The sequence below is a fragment of the Callithrix jacchus genome, chromosome 3 (genome assembly GCF_049354715.1).
Source record: "Callithrix jacchus isolate 240 chromosome 3, calJac240_pri, whole genome shotgun sequence".
In the NCBI taxonomy this organism is placed as follows: domain Eukaryota; kingdom Metazoa; phylum Chordata; class Mammalia; order Primates; family Cebidae; genus Callithrix; species Callithrix jacchus.
The window spans coordinates 155,364,615-155,385,081 of record NC_133504.1 but is presented as its reverse complement, the minus strand read 5'-3'; the positions used below and the strand labels follow the sequence as shown (position 1 = coordinate 155,385,081).

The window sequence follows — 20,467 nt, the reverse complement described above, 5'->3', positions numbered from 1 at the left end:
AGGAAAGCTAGTTGCTGTTACATATAAAATGGCTCAGGCATAGTAAGAGTTTGTGTCTCCCTCACTTACATAGTGCAGGGCAGTTCCAGATTACCAAGGGATCTGCTGAACATACTGTTCAGGAACCAAGGCTGAAAGACAGATTCTGCTGTCGTCAACACTCAGCTTTCAAAGGCACCCCCTGCGTCAATATCCAGCAACAGCAGAAGAAAGAATATGGGAGGTTTCTATAGGCCAGGTCTAGGAGTGGCTGGCATCATTTCTGCTCATATTTCACTTCCAGGGAAGCTAGAAAATGTAGGCTCATGGTGTGCCAAGAAGGAAGAGAAAATGGACTGGTGACCAGCTGGCAATCTGTAACGCATAAAGAGGGGCCCCATGTAAGCTGTCTGTGAGGTTCAAATGTGGGAAATGATGCACACCATCTTCAGGAAATGTCACTGGCTCCGATACTTCAGAATTCAAGGGAAGATTTGGGGAAGACGATTTTCCAGGGGACTCATCAAATTCAGATTTGGGAGAAATTTTTAGGCCATTTTGTAAATCAGCTTTACCAGTGGTTGGTAGAAAGAACATGGACCCTGCTATCAACTGGGTCTGTGATCCTGGAGAAGTTTTAACTGATCTAAGACTGATATTTCCTTCCTATCAAATGGAAATTAAAATATATAATTATCAGCATTGTTCTAAGAATTTGAGGCAATTTAAGTTATATACCTGCATGACACACAGTTGTGACAAAATCCAGCCAAACGATTATCCAGTCTCTGTTAAAAGTGTCTCCATGAGCAGAGGACTCAATGCCTGCAATGTCTGTGCAGACCTGACAACCAGAAATCTTTGTCTTCAGCAAAATCTGTTTTCCCATTGAACCATACTTCTATCCAACAAAACTACACAGAACAAAGTGAATCATTCTTCCTCATGCCAGTTCCTCAGACATTTGAAAGCGGTACTCCTACTTACTCTAAATCTGCTCTTCCCATTTCTTCAACTTTGAATTTCTCACCTATCATGTTGCTCTTATCTCAACATCTCCATTTTGACTTTATGTCTCTTGCAAAGCAATTCACAGATGAGAATACTACACCCCAAGTAAGACTGGACCAGCATAGAGTGTGATAGTAGCATTCCTCTGTTTGTTTAAGAAATGCATTTGTCGGGGTTAAGGTATCAGTTATGCTGCCATAACAAAAAGACTTTAAAAGGTAATTGTTCGAATTAAGAGAGAAATATCTTTTTCTCTTATGTAACAGTTCAGAGATGGGCAGATGTGTGTCTTATTCAAACACCAAAGTTTCTTTTACTTTCAAGCTTTTCTGTCCTCTAGGATGTTGTTGTCTGCATGGTGATATCTGGCCTGCCAGTGCCACATCCAAGTTCCAGCCTACCCTATAGGGAAGAAGAAGGAGAAGAAGTGGAATGGCATCTTTTTATAGCACTGAACACAAGCTGTGCCCATCACTTATCACTTCTGCTCACCTTCCATCAGTGAGAGCTTAGTCACATGATCATAGCCAGCTGCAAGGGGGACTGAGGGTGTCAATCTTACTTCGGAGGTCAGGAGAAGACAGTGGAACAATGTACTTTGCTAAACTAGCAGTGAGTTCTGTTACTAGGGACTAGTGGAAAATGGATGCAGGACAACTGACTAAGCGTCCCTGCCACAAGAAACTTGCAAAAAAAAAAAAAAAAAAGACAGAAGTCCCCCCTCCCTTCAATTAAAAGGCATTAGGAATTACTAGCAAGAATAGGAAAAACTGCTACAATGAAATGGGGGGAAGAATAAGAGGATATCTATAGCTCTGCCACATAGCAAGCTAGAAGGTAACATGACACATGGTTAAACCAATTCAATTGCTGTAGCTGTTGCCTGGAAAATAAATGACTAAACCTGGTGGATGCTTTAACCAGAAATCGGAGTTACAAGTTTTAATTGTTTAAAGTACTAGGTAATACAATTATGAACCAATATAGTGGAAATAGCCTTTCCTAGAAAAAAAAAGTGAAAAACCTTTGTGAAATGAGAACTATTACTCTCTTTCCTGTTCTCCGAGGAAGAGTGGGATTGACTGAACTAAACAGGACTTTCCAAACTCCAGGTTCAGGTATCCTATTCGCAGAGGAACAGGCAGTTTAATCCGGAAGTTCTCAAAATGCCAATAAATGAAAAAGCAAACAAATTGGGGGAAACAGACATTGTCAACTTGGAGTGGGGCAGAAATAATTACCGTGAAATATGTAAATGCCTAGTTTGGTTTCTGGTGGTTTCTTGGGGTTTTAAGATTTCATTGTTATGATTCATTGGCCACAAATCATTGAAAATACCAAGAAGTAGAATATGCTTTTGCCTAAATGCATACATGGCCCTCAGCTTTTAGTAGGACTCAAATATTGACATTTGGAAGGAGGAATTTTTTTTCTCACATGCTAACAACAATCAACCCCAATATCACTGTTGAAAATCACAACCGTATGCCCTGCAGAATGTTAGTCAATTAGGCAGCACTGTCATTTTATTACAAAGGATTCTGTGCTCACGTACTTCATTGCTATTATAGAAGAGAAATCAATGCTAAAGTGACCACATTTTACCTTCTCCATTATGAAATTACAGTCGATGATTAGTACACTAGGAAGAAGCAATGTCTGAGAATGTACAGTGTGCTCAGCTGGAAGACAGAGCTAAGCTGGGTTCTACCCAGCAGCCTAATGTGCTGCTGAAATTTCCCTGGTAAACTTTCTGTTAGAATCACTTTCAGAAAAGAATAGAGGTTTTTCGAATATGAAATCATACTGTGGAATGGGAAAGTCCCTATTCTTGAGCAAGAAGATCTCAAGAAAAAGGTTTTGAAATTTTAAAATTAACGTAAAGGCAACTGCTCAAGGAGAGTTTAGTTTGCCTCTCTCAGCATCTGTTCTGTGGGATTTCTTTTCTTCCCCAGAGGTAATTCTCAATAACCTCCTTCTAGAACTAGGCTTTGAAGTCCTCTGCACACCTGTGTAGATTATAAAGCAGAGAGACATAGTTCTTCCACACCCAAGCTCTAAATTCACAATACAACATGACAGTTAAAACATGCCCTCTAGCATCTTGTTTAAAAGTTAAACCCAAGCTTGATATAATCTCCTGAAGTGGTTAACCCTTGCCCAGATTGAGCACATACTTCCCGAGCTGAAGAAAGAGAATAGACTCTCTTTGTATGTAACTCCTTCTTCAGAAGCGTATACACAATCTGGGTAAACAGGCTTTTGTGATGTCTCAGAACACTACAGAGATTTTTTTGGCTATCCCTCACTCTTTGCTCAGGGGGTAAGTGTGACAAAATGTGTACTTCTGATAGGCTCCTCCACCTCTTCGGCGTCTTGGTTTTGAATTAACATGTTATCGACACTATTGGGGAATGAACAAAGGGGTGACTTCTTTTTTTTAACCTTGCCTGAGTCATGGCCTTTATCCCATTCTCTTCCTTCAGCATTGGAGACCCGCTGTGTTTCCTGATGCAGGGATAGGACTGCAGGGTTACAGGGAGAGTGCAAGAGGCTGGCACTGGAGAGGTCCAGACAAAATATGAGGGTCTAGATTGGGATGGGGCCAGGAGTGTGAGAAGCAGGTGGTCCAAGAGCTGGCCATACTGGCCAGGCACACACATGGGAAGAATAGCCAGAAGAACTTGACTCTGAGCCACATGTTTGCCCATGGGCAGGAAGCCCCCGTTTGCTTCCAAGTGGGGTGGGACCAGAACCTGAGCTCCGCCAGCTCAGCCCGTGCAGGTGCAAGCAGGGAAGTGGCTCCACCTGGCTCAGGTGGGTGTGTAGGTGGAAACTACAGGCAGGCACCTGGTTTCTGGCTACAGATCTGGGTTCTGATCCAATGCCACTCCCTGACCTCATGAATGATGAACTCCCTGGCTCCTTCCTTGGAGTCCAAGAATTCTTCCCAGCCCATTTTTCAGTCTGACGTTGACCTTGTGGCTTCAGCTTGGCCATGGTTCCTGGACTGGTTCAAACGTCACCCTGTGTCTAAGATCAATCCTCCTGGTCCTGATAGGGCTGGTAAGAACCCTATCTCCTTCTTGGCTGTGAAAGAAGCAGAGTTTTCTCTCCCAGTCCTGCTATTTTCAACCTCTAGTTAAAATGTATCTCTAGGCAATAGATACTAACTTGTTACTAAGGATTTTGTTGTGTTTTTTTTTTTTAAACATCTTTTTTTCCAGTCCATTCTTTCAATCCCTGGTTCTGGCCTTGATGCATAGGAAGAAATCATGATATGCAGGAGATTTGGCCAGGATCCTCAGTGTTGGAATCTCCAGTCAACTCAGACCACAAAAGACCCCCAGTGGATACCTTTCTCTTTGTCCCTGGTTCTTCTCTGTCTTCCCCCTGTGAGCTGGATTGGACATAGATGAGGCTGCTGACCCTCACACGGAGGCAGCCTAAGAGGCTTCTCTAAGCTTCCTTCTTCCTGATCCCCAGGTTGAAGGAGCAACCCCTCTGCCCCACACCAGGCCACCCACCCAATGGGAGGTTGCTGCCAGCCTGTCTCACTGCACCTGCCCCAAGACACGGACTCGAACAAGAACTAGTGAAGAGAGAACCAAATTATGTCACATACTATTTTTTCTTATAAATTCCATTCCCTCTTACCATTATGTTTTATTCCCTAAATACTAAAATCTTACAGAATCCATTCTTTCTCATGCTCATTTCAGAGTTTCCCAACTTTGTGAGCACCATTTCTCTTCCCAGGAAAAACAAACAAACATTTATACAAACAATTTGAGGATGCTCATGGATCCCTGAAGCCCCTCCACGAACCCCAGCTTAAGACCCTGCCCTTGAGGTTAGTATGTGCCTTCTGACTTCAAGGAACTGGCTTCTGGACACTTTTAGGCCTTTTTGGATCATCCATTTTGATCCAAAACAATTTTCCAACATGCTCTCCTGGCTGTGTGCAGCTCCTCTTTCCAGTCCCTCTTCATCCAGTCACACCTACGTTGTCATCATCAAGATTATCTTCCTTATTCTCACATTGCCTCTCCTGAGCTGCATCTTCTACTCTAGACCTTTCTAGGAGACATGTTAGTAGGGAAAATACCAGTTTTATTGTGTGAAAGTATCTTACAAGTACACATGAACTAATACTGTATGTGTGTATATATAGTATTAGTTCAGGAACCATGGCCAAGCTGAGGTATATATAGTATCAGTTTGTATACACACACACACACACACACACACACACACGCACACACACACAGATAGTATTAGTCCATATATATATACATATGTACATGTAGTATTTGTTCATATATATATATACACACATACATACAGTACTAGTTCATACATATACAGACATACATGTAGTATTAGTTCATATATATATACACACACATATAGTATTAGCTCATGTGTACTTGTAAGACATTTTCACACAATAAAACTGGGATTTCCCCTACTGACATACAGTAATAAATATAGTAAACTACTACATAATACTATATGTAGTAATCACATAGTATTATAAAGTATTATTATACAATTAAATAATATATAGTGTACATATAGTGTTATTATATAATACATACACATATACACATACATACATATGGTATTAGTTCACTCTTACATTGCTATAAAGATACTGTCCAAGACTGGGTAATTTATAAAGGAAAGAGGTTTAATTGAATCACAGTTCCAAATGGCTGGGGAGGCCTCAGGAAACTTATGATCATGGCAGAAGGCAAAGGGGAAGCAAGGATCTTTCTTCACTTGGCAGTGGAGAGAAAAGCACAAGCAGAGGATATGCCAGACGCTTATAAAACCATCAGATCTTGTGAGAACTCACTCATGAGAACAGCAGGGGGTGACCACTGCCATGATCCAATCACCTGTCTCCCCCAGCACGTGGAGATTACAGGTCCCGCCCTCAATTAGATTACAATTGGAGATGAAATTTGGGTGGGGCCACAGAGCCAAACCATATCATACATACATGATCAAATATACCTTGAGGGCCCCTACCACAGCCTTGAAAAGTCCTATATAAGTAAGGGGCCCAAAGCTCCAGCTTCATTCACTCACTCCACAGCAAATCCAGCTCTGTATATGAGCCTGTAAGAGGCAATCCCAACTGGCCCACCAAAAGGATTGCCTGCTCAGAGTCACCATCTATTTAGATAAATTTTTGCATGCAGCTCAGAGCTCCTGTAGCTTCTTTTTCTCAGAAAATCTGATTAATTCGATTTTTAATTAATGCCCCATCACATAATTAAGAAGAATCCCTTGGAGAAAAACCCCAACTAAATATTCTTTCTTTTATTATTTCTCTGTCCCTAGTAGCAGCAGAAAAGATGAAACAAGGAATGTGGTGTGTGTTAGTTTTCATTCTCCCAAGAGGTTATAAAGAAAATGTAAGAATGGCAGAATCAGTTCCAGCGTTTCCCTACAAAACGTTCTCCTTTAGGTTCCCTGTTGCTGGGATTCTTTCTCATTTTATGGTTTAATTCACTGAGCAGCTACTATGTGCTGGGCACTGTTACAGGCACTCTGGAGACTCAAAGAAGGTAATACCCTCCAGGGAATCCCAATCTTAGAAGGGCGTCAAAGTACAAAGATAATTAGTACAAAAAGCGACAATGGAGAATAATAAAGAAATGACCATCAGTGCAACCTGAAATGGACTCTGGTGACACTTCCCAATAAGAATCCCAAAGCTGTATTGAATACTCACATGTCATCAGGGACTAGGCATGGTGGTAGACATGTGACATTATTTCTAATTCTCACAATTTAGGGTAGAGGTCAATGAAGAGATGAGGACCTTGTCCATGATACTTCCACCTAGCTGAATTCCCTCACAACATCCTTTTATAGCGCCCATTAGTTGCCTGTCATTATACACATCCTCTGCATAACTGTTCAATGCCTTCCCCATGGTAGGTTCCATCACAGAAGGGATTGTGTGTCTGCCTTGTTCACCACTGTATCACAGCATTTAGCACAGACTAGCATGAAGTAGAAATTCAGTAACTATTTGGTGAATGAATTGATGGGACTGAGGGAGAGAAGGAGAAAGGGAGGGAGCAAAAAGGAGAAAGGAAGGGGGGGAAGGAAGGAAGAATTATAAACACATCAAAGCTACAAATCTACCGTAGGTCTGACTCCCTTAAAAGTCCATACGCTTTCTCCTCTACCACACTAACCTTCAGGATATTGGAGTGTGTGCCCAGGCCTCAAGATGACTTCTGGGAAGAAAAATGCTCACCCGTGTGTATCTGGGAATGCTGAAAACCATTCTTCTTCCGTGACTGTTGCCCCTTGTGTATAATTATATGCCAGTGGGAGCAGGCTGTCCAGGCCACACAGAGCAGCACTCATAGCCTCTGGGGTTCCCACACTACCCATCCAGCCACTCTGATCTCCCAGTGCTAGGGATGATTCAGTCCCCATTTTCCCCTGCATGTGGTCTCCAGAGAGACATTGAGGCCCTGTCTACCCAGCTAAATGTGGAAAACATCCTTGTCCTTTTTGTCCAGCCAAATCAAGATTGGCAATCCTCTGAAGAAATTTTTACTAATGAAACTAAGAAAGGGAAAAAAAACAGTTTACCAAGAGACTAAATGTTGATGAGCTCACTGAGTACATGTTGTTAAGCCATATTTACCTGAACTGAGATTGATATCACAGCTTACAAGATAAATGCCCCAATTTTTCCCTTTACCTTGCCTATCTGGGATGGACGCTAAAGTTTTTTTTTTTCCCCTCCAAAGTAGATGTGACTTGATAAGTCTTTCCTATCTGATGAGAGCCCAAGTCTGTCTCAGAACTATTTCCTGGTCCCCTGCTCACCTTAAACTCTCTTCTCTGGCCCTGAGCTAAGTCCTCTCATTTGCAATCAGGGCCAGCTTCATGGGCATTTGACCAGTGCCATTGCACACAGCCCCATGCTCAGAAGGGCCATGCTCAGAAGGGCCTGGGGCTTGGGTTTTAATGCTCTACAGTCACTATGTTAAAATTCTTAAAAATTTTATTGGTGGCTTATGTCTGTTATCCCAGCACTTTGGGAGGCCGAGGCAGGCAAATCACAAGGTCAAGAGTTCGAGACAATCTTGGCCAACATGGTGAAACCCCGTCTCTAGTAAGAATATACAAACTTCCCAGGTGTTGTGGCACATGCCTGTAGTCCCGGCTACTTGGGAGGCTGAGACAGGAGAATCGCTTAAACTGGGGGCGGGGCGGAGGTTGCAGTGAGCTGAGATAGCACCACTGCACTCCAGCCTGTCCACTGTGCGGGGAGGTGGTAGATCTGTGGGAAGGGGAGATGTCTGCCTCCACCTGCCGTTCCTGGCCAGGGATGATGTGTTGGCCTTGTGGTGGCTACGAGGAAGAACCTGGGAACGGGTGGGCCAAGGGTATATGTGTTTCAAGTTAGGGGACAGGTAACTGACAGTCAGTAATTACCCTAATAAAAGTGTCCCTGTGTGTAACACATCAACAAAACACAAACAAACAAACAAAAGCATCATGACAGATTGACAGAGAGAACTTGGAAGAAAAATGTCTTGTATTTTAATATCTTTAACACATCTTTTGTCATGCTGTTTGAACAAGAGGTCTTGCATTTTTATTTTGCACTGGATCCTACAAATGATGTAACTGGTCCTGCTTGTAACACCCTTCTTGTCATAATATTTGATCCTTGGAGTGAAAAAACCAAGGATCTTGGTTTTTTCTTGACCTCAAGAAGTCTTCCCTATTGAGTTCCAGGCCAGTGTTTAGTGACCACGTGGCAGCCTCCGTGACCCATCACACCTTGTGGACTCTATGATGCTAAATTAACTCTCGGCACTGACCTTGTCCATGACAAGTCCATGACTTTTCTCTAGCCTGTTCGATTTGCCAGAACAAATGTCCTGGCCTGAAGTGGTTATTAATCTAATTTCTACTCTTCGGAGGGAGGTAGCTTTTTCCTATAGTCTTGTAAGCTGGAATCTTGGTTTGGTCATTCACATGGCAGCACAGGCTTGTTTTGACTGTCATCTGTGTTCCAGAATCTGATTGCCATACATCATGCTCTCTGTCTGCCAGAGGACTTTCCATCTCTTCATTTTTAAAGTCTCTTCTCCAGGATCTGCTCCTTTCACTTCCTCTGTCTTTTCTGAAAGAAGCCTCTAATGAGCTGCTCATTGGCAGAGCAGACATGATTGGCATTCCTTCACCCAATGAATGGCCAACACCTTCCTGCCTGGGTTAGTAGCTCTGTCCCCTTCTCCAGCATCCTCTCCCTCACTTCCTATCCTGGATTCTCTTCTCAGATCCCATCACTATAGGATTTAACAGTAAAGATGTGGCCAAGCATGGTGGCTCACACCTGTAATCCCAGTACTTTGGGAGGCCAAGGTGGTTGGATCACCTGAGGTCAGGAGATTGAGACCAGTCTGACTAACATGGGGAAACCCCATCTCTATTAAAATACAAAAATTAGCTGTGTGTGGTGGTGGGTGCCTGTAATCCCAGCTTCTTGGGAGGCTGAGGCAGGAGAATCGCTTGAACGCCGGAATCAGAGGTTGCAGTGAGCTGAGGTCGCTCCACTACACTCCAACCTGGGCCACAGAGTGAGACTTGTCTCAAAAAAAAAAATAGTAAAGACACTTCAATATGTATTAACTATTACAATTCTAATTTTCACAAAGGATAAGGAAATAACATCACAGCTAAATGAGAAGTAAAATTTACCTTCTTACACTATTCTACAAAGTATATGCAGTATGCATTATACATATATAAATGTTATATATACATATAAAACATTTCTTATACTATTATAGCACATATATACTCATTTAATCATTATAACAATTCTATGAAGTAGGTAGTATCAGTCCCATTTTTCATATAAGAAAAATGGAGGCACAGAACAATAAAATCACTTGTTTGAGGTCATAGAACCAGTAAGTGGTAGAGCCAGGATTCAAACCTAGATCTAGTCATGCCCTCAATCCACATACTTTAGGTAGAAGAGTTTGGAGGAGAAATAGCTGAGAGCTAGCATGGGCAGGGAAGGTGTCCTGGCAAGGGAGTGACCCAAACAAGACATGAGGGATAGACAGCTTTAGAAAGAAAAGAAGAGAGAGAGAGCACACAAGCTATTGAATCAGAAACTCTGGCGGTGGCCTAGCCATCTGTGTTTTAACAAGCATTGATTCTGATGCATACTCAAGTTTAAGAACCAATGAATTAATTAATGCACACCAAATGCCTAGAGAACTGTGCCTGGCACATACTGCTGCTCCATCCCTGTTAAATATGATATTAGCTGTAGGGCCTACAGATCTTCGTCTGTGGATCTGACTCCACCCAGGTCCTGCCCTGGTCTCCTGAGACCCTTAGGGGTCTCCACCCTGGCAGTGTGGATCGACTGCTTTGAAGCACGTCCCTGCAGGCCTTCTGCAATCTCCCCTGACCAGTTTGCCTTGCACAGGGAGACTCTGACCCAGCTGCCCGTTAGGCCTGAAGTCTGCCCTGAAGCCTCGCCTACTGGGTAGGGCCCACACCCTTCCCGGGTCTTGTCTTGGCAGAAGACATCCTTCCTTGGAGCAAAGCTGGTGCTTGCCTAAGGCTTTGCCCGTAAGAATGCCTCTGGGTGCCTTAAACCACCCTCTCAGCCCTACAGAAAAACTCAGAGCCTGGACAACTGCCCTCAAAACTGCTCTTTCTTTATGTACCCAAAGAAATTTTGCATAAACTAAATATAATAAGTGGATGTGTATGTTATTCTTTTAGCTATAAGCTATTGCCCTTATCTTTGGGGGATATGTTCCATGATTTCCAGTGGTTGCCTGAAACCACAGGTAATACTGAACCCTATATATACTGTTTTTCCCTGTACATACATAAAGTTCAATTTATAAATTAGGCACGGTAAGAGATTAACAACAATAGATGATAATAAAATAGAACATTTACAACATGTCAGCATCACTATTCCTGTGCTTTGGGGCCATTGTTAAGTTAAATAAGGGTTACTGGAACACAGGCCCTCTGACACCAGGTAGTTGATCTGATAACTGAGATGGCTGCTGATTGACTAACGGGTGGGTAGCATAGGCAGCATGGATACACTGGACAAAGCTATGACTCACTTCCCAGGCAGGAGGGAGAAGGATGGCAAGAGATTTCAACGTGCTACTCAGAGCAGTGTGCAATTTAAAACTTAAGAACTGTTTGTTTCTGGAATTTTCTATTGAATATTTTTGGATTTGGTTGACTGCAGGTAAATGGCCAACTTGATGCCTCCCCAAATATAGTAACCCCTTTCCCCCTCATCTTCAGAAAACGAAACTGCAGATAAGGGAGGACTACTGTATTTGGGGAGCCATAAAGTTGGGCCATTTATCCAGAGTCCGTTGAATTAGATATTGCCAACTATTTACTAGAAACAAAAACTGTATTAACTGTTTCAGTTTAAAATGTGTGCAGCATAACTTTGCCTGCGTGATTATGGCAACGTGAACATGCCTCATTGATTTGGGCCACAGGCAACTAGGACCAATAGGAACTTGGCAATATCTAGAGACCCATCTCCTGGACCCTCCTGCTCTGGGGCAGGGGGCCTCATCTATGGGGTTTCTTTAGAGTGTTCCAGAGACAGAATGCCGGAAGAACAGACTAACCAACTTAAATCAGGGCTAGATGCAATGCCACCTTCACGGTCTCCATTTGGAAACGTTTAATCATTTTTGAACAAGGAGTGTGGCATGTTTAGCTCACAGGCCTCCACGAATTAGTAGCTAAGATGGTCCTGCTAAGATGTCTGTGTTGGAGAGTGGGGAACAAAAGAATAAAGTAACAGAAACCAGAGTTGCTAGATAAGATCTCCATCAGCTTCTTCCAGGTCCAGAGTTCTCAACTTTAACTTCAGTGACCTTCCCTGTACAGCACCACCTTAACAGACCATGCCACCACCTTGTAGCATTAAGAGTGCAAACTCAGACTGGTTCAGTTCAAAAAGACTGACTGATCTGGTTCAAAACCTAAGTCTACAATGGATCGGCCCTGCCGACTCTGTCCAAGTTCCCCAACTGCTTTATGCCTCTATTTACTCAACTATAAAGTGGCAAAACCAATCATGGACATCTCTTCCCAGACCCCAGAGGGATACCGTGAAACTTCATGAGGAAATTAGAACGGGGTGCTCAGCAGAGTGCACTCGTGTAGTGAGTGCTTGTAAATGTCAGCTTTACACATAAGGTTACACGTTTTGCCATAAAGTCTTTGAATCGACTATGACAAGAGCAGAAAACTTGGGTCACACTGTGAAAAAAGGCACATGCTGATGACTTTGGCTTTTCCATTCCAGAGAAGGACCTGTGAGGAGTGACCTGCTTCTTCTGACCTTCTATTGTTGCTGCTGGTTCAAGTGTTTGGTTGTTGCTGCTGTTTTTATTGTAAATCTGTAGTAACAGGTGCCTGAGTTTTTTACCTTATATTCAAAGTTAGCAGAATTTATGGAAAAAAGGATGAGGACAGGTGGGACTGTGGGGCAAGCTCTATAAAGGGAGCCAGAGGAGGCAGGCCCTGTCCAGACTTAGCTGTGCTTGTAAATAGAAACAGGCTCCTGCAAATGTGTCAATCTTTAGAGTTTCCTTTTTTTTTTTTTTTTTCTGTTCTGGAGAGTTGGAGAGAGGTTGGAGTGTTTATCTTTGTTTGCTTCGTAAAGTCTCTTTTGTCAGATTTTACAAGGGATAAAAATTTGCCTTCCCTGGACCAAGATGGCTGAGAGATCAGAGAGAGCAGAGCAGTTACGGAAAATGATGGGAGATTCTCATCTTCTCTCTCTATCACCACCAATCGCCACCACCTCCTCCTCTGAGGCTGAAAGGAGAGGAGGATGGGTAACCAGAAAGATACCTGAGATCTTCTCTCTAGGGAGAAATTTCCTCAGCCCATTAAAGAAATATATATATTCATAGCCGGGTACAGTGGCTCACGCCTGCAATCTCAGCACTTTGGGAGGCTGAGGCAAGTAGATCACAAGGTCAGGAGTTCAAGACCAGACTGGCCAAGATGGTAAAAACCCGTCTCTACTAAAAATACAAAAATTAGCCAGATGTCGTGGCAAGCACCTGTAACCCCAGCTACTTGGGAGGCTGAGACAGGAGAATTGTTCTAACCCAGGAGGCTGAGGTGGCAGTGAGCTGAGATTGTGCCACTGTATTTCAGCCTGGGTGACAAAGTAAAACTCGATTTCAAAACAAAGAAAGAAATACATATATTCTGGTCTGGGCATGGTGGTTCATACCTATAATTCCAGCACTTCAGGAGGCCGAGGCAGGCAGATCACCTGAAGTCAGGAATTCGGGACCAGCCTGGCCAACATGGTGAAACCCCATCTTTACTAAAAATACAAAAATTAGCCAGGCATGGTGGCACATGCTTGTAATCCCAGCTACCCGGGATGCTGAAGCAGGAGAATTGCTGGAATCTGGGAGGTAGTGGCTGCAGTGAGCTGAGATCGTGCCACTATACTGCACTCCAGCCTGGACGACAGAGCGAGACTCCATCTCAAAGAAGAAAAAAAAAGAAGAAGAAGAAAGAAAGAAAGATATATATATATATTCTAAATAAAATGTTAGGACCCTTCAACTGTAGGTGGGAGGGAGGGATGAATAAGCAGAACACAGAGGACATTTAGGGCAGTAGAACTTTCTGTTTGATATTATAATGATGGGTACACACTATTACACATTAGCCAAAACCCATAGAATGTACACCATCAAGAGTGGACCCTAAAAAAAACTATGAACTTTGGATGATAATGTGCCAATCTGGGTTGATCAAGTATAACAAATGTACCACTGTGATATCAGGTGTCTGTACTGGGGGAGGTGGTTCATGTGTGGGAGCAAGGGCATATGAGAAATCTCTGTGCTCTTTGCTCTATTTTACTGTGAATCTAAAACTGCTCTAAATAAGAAATTTTATTAATTAAAAAATAATAATCTTTCCACTTTCTCCCATAGTAGGTCCTACTATTGGCAGAAAAAAATACTTGGCAAGACAGAGGCCATCTTGAAGGGTGTTGATGCTGCTCCCTCCCAGGAACTCACCTGAGAGTCAGGCTGATGAAGCTCCCGATGGGCTGGGCGTCCACACATTATGCTCCTTAATCACGTTATTCATGGTGAGACTCCACGGATATTCGTGTGGATGACACACTTACTGCTGATACAATCTTGAGTGGTTTGGTGAGAACATTTTAAAAGGCACTGTAAAACTTTTTAGACATAAATATAGACAGTTTCTTGTAGCAACTAAACTGCTAAGTAGTACCTTGACAGAAGAGATTTCAAAAGTATTCAAATCAAAACATCCAGGTGAACATTAATTGGTGCTGAAGGGAAAACTACCAGCTAACACCCTGATGCTAACAGCTGGAAATGTTGGTGATGTAGCTTCCTATTCTCCGGGCACGCTGGCTGCTATCTGTAGAAAGAAGATACGTGACTCAGAGCCTGCCCAGCCAAATCCTGATTCATGACCCTTCTTCTCCAGCTCCACCCCATGGTCCCCAAAAGAAAAAACTCAGAATTTCCCTGAGCGGTCCAACCATAGGCCAATCCTTGGGGAAAAAAACATCTCAGCTATGTCTCTACCTGCCATAGCTGAACTTCCACTTCCTGAGGCAGCCAGCCCCACTGGAGCTGATGGGTCTCCCCCATGAATCTATACAGTCCCCTGAGACTGTATGAAAGAAGGACCCAATTAATACAAGGTCAGTTGAAGACATCTGAGCCAGGTAGGAGAAAAAAATGCATATAGGGACACACTCACTCAGTTCCACATTGAGAGCTGCATCTTATATCACTTCCTCGATCCTCAACCCAAATCAGGTGAAACTTACTGCTTAGTTTTTTCTCCTTATTCCATATTTTAAATAACCACTATTGTATGAATACAGCCCATACTTTATATATATGTCATATACTTTATTTTCCATTTTTCAGCAGCTAAAATCTCTGGCCTATGGCATTATATTGAGTGATGGACTTGGTTGCTTAGATGGTAATGGTCTATGACAGACATGGGTTCAAAACGTGGCCCTGCCATTTACCACCTATAATGACATTGGACAAACTCTTTATTTCACTAACATAAATTTGCACATCTTACACTAACTCATGCCTCATATTGATTTTGTGAAAATTACATGAAGAAATGAATAAAAAGTGATGAACAAACTAATACAGAGCATCAAAATACACAAAGCAAGAATGGATAGAACTGAAAGATAAAAGAGACAAATCTGCTATTAGAGTTGGAGACTTCAACATCCCTCTGTCAGTAATTGACAGATCCAGCCAGCAGAAAATCGGTAAGGATAGAGTTGACCTGAACAACACTGTCAATCAACTTGATCTAATTAACATTTATAGAATATTCTGTCCAACAACAGATACATATTATTCTCAAGCTTACATGGAGCATGCAGTAAGATAGACCACATTCTGGGCCATAAAGTGATGAACACAATGCCCATCACATAGTAAGTGCTTGAACATTTTTGGCTCAAAACATATTCACTTAAATTAGAAATAATATTAACCATTTCTCAAAATCCATTGAGACTATTCTTGGCACTTGACTTGCATTAGCTCTGATTCTATAAACAGCAATTGCAAGGTAAATATTATTGTACCCATTTTCAAAAATTCAATGTTAATGAGTTAGCAACATCTATACAGTAGTAGACTGTGGCACTGTTTCAATAAGCTCTACTTGGTAATGATAACATTAATAAGATTATTATTGAAATAAATACCTAAGGTTTATTTACCACTTATCATGTGCCAGCCACCATTTTAAGGATACACAAATTAGTCATTTCATTTTCAAAATAACTTCATAAATTCGGTGCTATTTTCATCCCTGATCTTACCAATGAGGGAACTGAGGCTCTGAGGGATTAATTAGCTAGTAATTGGCAGTTCTGGATTTCATTCCAGGCAACCTGGCTCCAGAGTCTGTGCACTTAATCTGACTAGAGGAAAACCAGAAGCATATTTTTGTTTCCTTTCACCACAGTTCTGCTTTACTGGATGAAGATTTTATTCACAGGTTGGGGAAGAGCAGATCTTTCCCCAACTTCTTTGCTTCTGAAAGCCAAGATTCCTCAAGGACAGTTTCTCTTTATTTATTCTCAGATAGCTTTCTAACGTTTTCGTTATTGCTTTTGAGCGCGCGCGCGCGCGCGTGTGTGTGTGTGTGTGTGTGTGTGTGTGTGTGTGTGTACTGCTATAGAAAAAATGGAAACTTAGAAAAATATAAAGAATAAGCCTATTACTTTATATCCCACTCATAATCACCTAACACTTTGGTGTGTCTCCTCCTTCTTTCATATTTTTTTTCCAAGCTGGGGTCGCGTACAATATCATGTACTTTTAAAGCCAGACCTGCAATCCTGTGCCCATTCCTGATGTATGTCCGTATTCACAGCATTTTGCTTACAGACACTTGCTAAGTTAGTATGGAGAACATTAGGAGTGGGTGAGGTTCCATTAGACCAACCCAAATTTTCCTACTTGTCTCCCTGCCTTTTCAACTGAGAGCAATTTCTATTTTTGCTCACTGTTAGCAGTGACATGTTTAATAGGAGCTGAATGACTATGTCTTACAATCCAGAGGCAGAGCAAGCAGACTCCATCTAGAAAGAAACCACAAAGAAGAAATCTGTTTAAGTCCCAACACTCACGGTGCCCTCCTCCCCACCGCCCCTCCTTCATAGCTTGGCACACATTGTGAACCTGTTTGCTAAAATCTCACTCTCCATTTCCCCTGATTTCCTACTTTGCCCCAAGTCCTTGGCTACATTAGAACAAAGTTTACATTTATAGAGAGATAGGTTATAAAATGAAGAGCTCTTATTCCTAATTTTGAGCATTTGTTTGGCGGGGGATTACCCCCAAACCTTGTTTTTTTTCCACAAACACCTGATGGAATTACTAATTAATTACTCCACTGAGGCAAGAACAATGTAAGAAAAATGTATTTAAATTCAGCAGATAATCAAATCAGTTCAGATTAATTTTGCTTAGATTTCTTTTCATATAGCACTTAAAAGTCTAATTCCGGCCTCAAAGCAAACCATAAAATAGGTCACTTCAACAAAGTTGAAAAAAACAACAAAGCTATTACACACCATTTGTGTGACATGATGTGAGTAGTAGAACACTGATCCAATTTTGGGCAGATTAGGGTCACGATTTTCAGCAAAATCAATCATTACAGCACTTGGTCTACCATGGAAGGGCTTCAGCCACCACTCACTGCTGGCGGTGATGGTGAGCAGGTAGTTGCCTTCCTAGAAAATGCTAACTGATGGTCCTAAGACCCACTCTTATAAAATGACAGCTAATTGTCAGGCAGCCTGTTTGTGGTTCCCAGACTGTTTCACTTTGCTTAAAGTCGAGTCACCCAGCCAGAGTAATTGCAAGAGGTACAGCTAAGCCAATGAAAAGCCTTGCATTGAAGAGACTGATACCACTCAGCCAGCCCCAGCCCAGCCCCAGCCCGAGGACAGGGTCGGCCCCAGCCCCACCTAATCAAGCTACCGATTGTCTTCAGGGAGAGAGCCACAGAACACCATGCCAAAGTGTCCTGTTAGGGCTTGTCACTCCTAGGACTAAGCTGGCCACTGCTGGGGCTTGTCTCTTGAGGCCATAAGGGTGAAATTAATTGCAACAGCTGTGGCCTAATGTGTCCCTAAGCACCTTGTTGATCTGACGTTAATGACAACAATGGAAAAGATAATATCAAAATATCTAAAATGCTCAAGGATGTTTCCCCAAGCTGGGTGTGGTTTTGACCTAATCGTGCCAGGATCACATGAAAATCATGCTGGTTAATTTTTAAACATCAGCAATGACAGTTGATGAGCACATAATGACTGTCAAGAATTATATGTGTTTCTGAGCATTTATTTACTTAATCTTTTAAAAATTAAGCTATGACTGCTGCAACTCCTGGTCAAAGCAGGTAACTAACTCCCTAAACACAAGTTGCTGGCTTTGACCTCATAGTACACTGAAGTGTTTCCATGAGTTGTGTGTGTTTCTGGGATTTTATTTAATGAATCCAATAATTTAATGTTTGATCACTTACTGCAAAGTTTAGAAGTTTTACCTTACATAAAAATAGCTGACCCCTATGTAAGAACTCTAAGAAACAGAAAAAAAATCCACTGAGGCACTGGAGGAGAGATGGAATGCATTCTGACTGAAATGCAAGTCTGCAAAATAGGAGGCAGAGAATTTTGGGAAAAAAAAAGAATAGAATAACCAGAAATAACAAGAGCAAAAATGAGAGTATTCTGAATAAACAGAAATATGAAAAATTAATTTTCAGTGAGAAAGAATACAGCATAAGCAAAGTCTTTTATAAACAGGAACCAGATATTGCACAGGTGCCAAGTAAAGACATTAAAATTTGACATATTGAAAATGTTTAACTTGTTAAATTAAGTTTAACCTAAAGTGGTCTCCTTGTAAATTTGGTCTAAAGATTTCTCTGTACATAGTGAACTGTAACCTAACCGGATGTATAGACAATGGATTCTAACTCTAGCACAAGCACTGACTTTCAGCCAATCAAAGGTGGCTAACTGTTCAAATTGTGTTCAAGTAAGGCAAATGCTGACCTGTAACCAATCGGGCTGTTTCTGTGCCTCACTTCCATTTTCTGTACTCACTGTCCTTTTCCTGTTCATAAATCTTCAACCACAAGGCAGCACTGGAATCTCTACAAACCAATTCTGGTTTAGGGGCTGCCCAATTCATGAATTGTACTTTGCTCAAATGAACTCTTTAAATTTGATTTGTCTAAGGTTTTTCTTTTAACACAGTCTATCCATTTACGTGTAAGAGACAAGCCAGGCACCCACCAATCCATTTTCATCTTTCTCCTGGACACACAACTAGACTACATTTCCCAGACTTCCTTGCAGTTACCTTGAGCCTTGTCCCTAAGTTCTGGTTATGAGATGTGGGTCAGAAGCCATGTTCACCACTTCCATGCCTGGCCTGGGCCTTTCATGCAATCCACCATGATTTTTCTCTCTTTTCTCATCTGCTAGCTAAATGCTGAGGATCCAGCAGAGGACTTCAAGGCTTAAGAGTATGGTAGAGGCCAGGTGTGGTGGTTCATGCCTGTAATTCCAGCATTTTGGGAGGCCAAGGCAGGTGAATCACCTGAGGTCAGAAGTTCAAAACCAGCCTGGCCAACATGGTGAAACCCTGTCTCTACTAAAAATACAAAATATTAGCCAAGTGTGGTGGTGGGCATCTGTGATCCCAGCTACTCGGGAGGCTGAGGCAGGAGAATCACTTGAACCTGGGAGACACAGATTGCAGTGAGCTGAGATCACTCCATTGCACTCTAGCTTGGGAAACAAGAGTGAAACTCCATCTCAAAAAAAAAAAAAAAAAACTTTAGTGGAGGTGCTAGGTAAGGGAGAAGACCTTCTGTCATATTGGACTGCAAGGTGAACAAGAGATAACTACTGGGCCAAACCACTGAGATATGGGGCTAACAAGCACTGAGGAGTGATCTCTTAGATTGCAAGTACAAGACACATCCAAAGCAAAGTGGTAGGCTGCGTATACTAGGGCATAACTCTTTTACCATCGATGGTACAAGATTGCTTCATCTCTTATTTGTCAGGGACAAATTTAAGTTGTTCTTTCAAAGATTTCATTATTAGACCCTTTAACATCTTGTACTTACAAAATAAAAGAGTCTTTATGATATTTAGAATAAATTATATAAACAAACATGTGGCCATATTATGAATAACAGTTATGTATAGTAAGTGCAGTTATAGTTTTGTTAAAGTCAGAAGAAAACATTTTAGCTAGTATCATGCAAGAGAAAAGCATTAAATTTCATTGTACATCATCTTCTCTCAAACCTACACATTCTCCTATGGGAACTTTCTGAGTATCCATGACTTCAATTATAATCTATGTGTTGATGACACACAGATCTATATCTACAGTCCATATCTGTATCTCTAGCCTAGATTTTTTTCAGGATCTGAACCATGTATCCAACGCTTCCTGGGAATTTTCACTTGGGTGTCCAACATAACAGGAATCCAAATGTGTAAGTCATTGAGCTGCAAAGAACTAGTAGAAATTACCTTTACTGGATACTGTAGGTTATCTCCTTAGCATTAATTCCCCTTCACTTTTTTATTTTCTTCCTTCCAAAGAGAACACAGATTTGGTTCATGTATGTATGCCTCTCCACCCAACAATGTCCCTAGGGGAAGCTGACCCCACTCTCAATTCCAGGGGTGATCTGTTTGGGCTAAGGATAGTCTATTTGGTTTAGGACTGAACCAAACGTGCCGAAGACATTTGTAGAGTTGTCTGCTGAGAGGGCTCTTGGAAAAGTTTTCTAATTT

General features: G+C 41.9%; 1 long non-coding RNA gene across 1 annotated transcript in view; it reads right to left on the bottom strand.

The window, feature by feature from the left end:
* LOC144581828 (uncharacterized) overlaps window positions 1-19,798 on the bottom strand; it is a 30,539-nt gene extending 10,741 nt beyond the window's left edge. Inside the window, exon 1 of the long non-coding RNA XR_013533149.1 lies at window positions 14,115-19,798. This is a non-coding gene — a long non-coding RNA (uncharacterized LOC144581828). The remainder of the gene's footprint in view (window positions 1-14,114) is intronic.
* Between the last annotated feature and the right edge of the window lie 669 nt (window positions 19,799-20,467).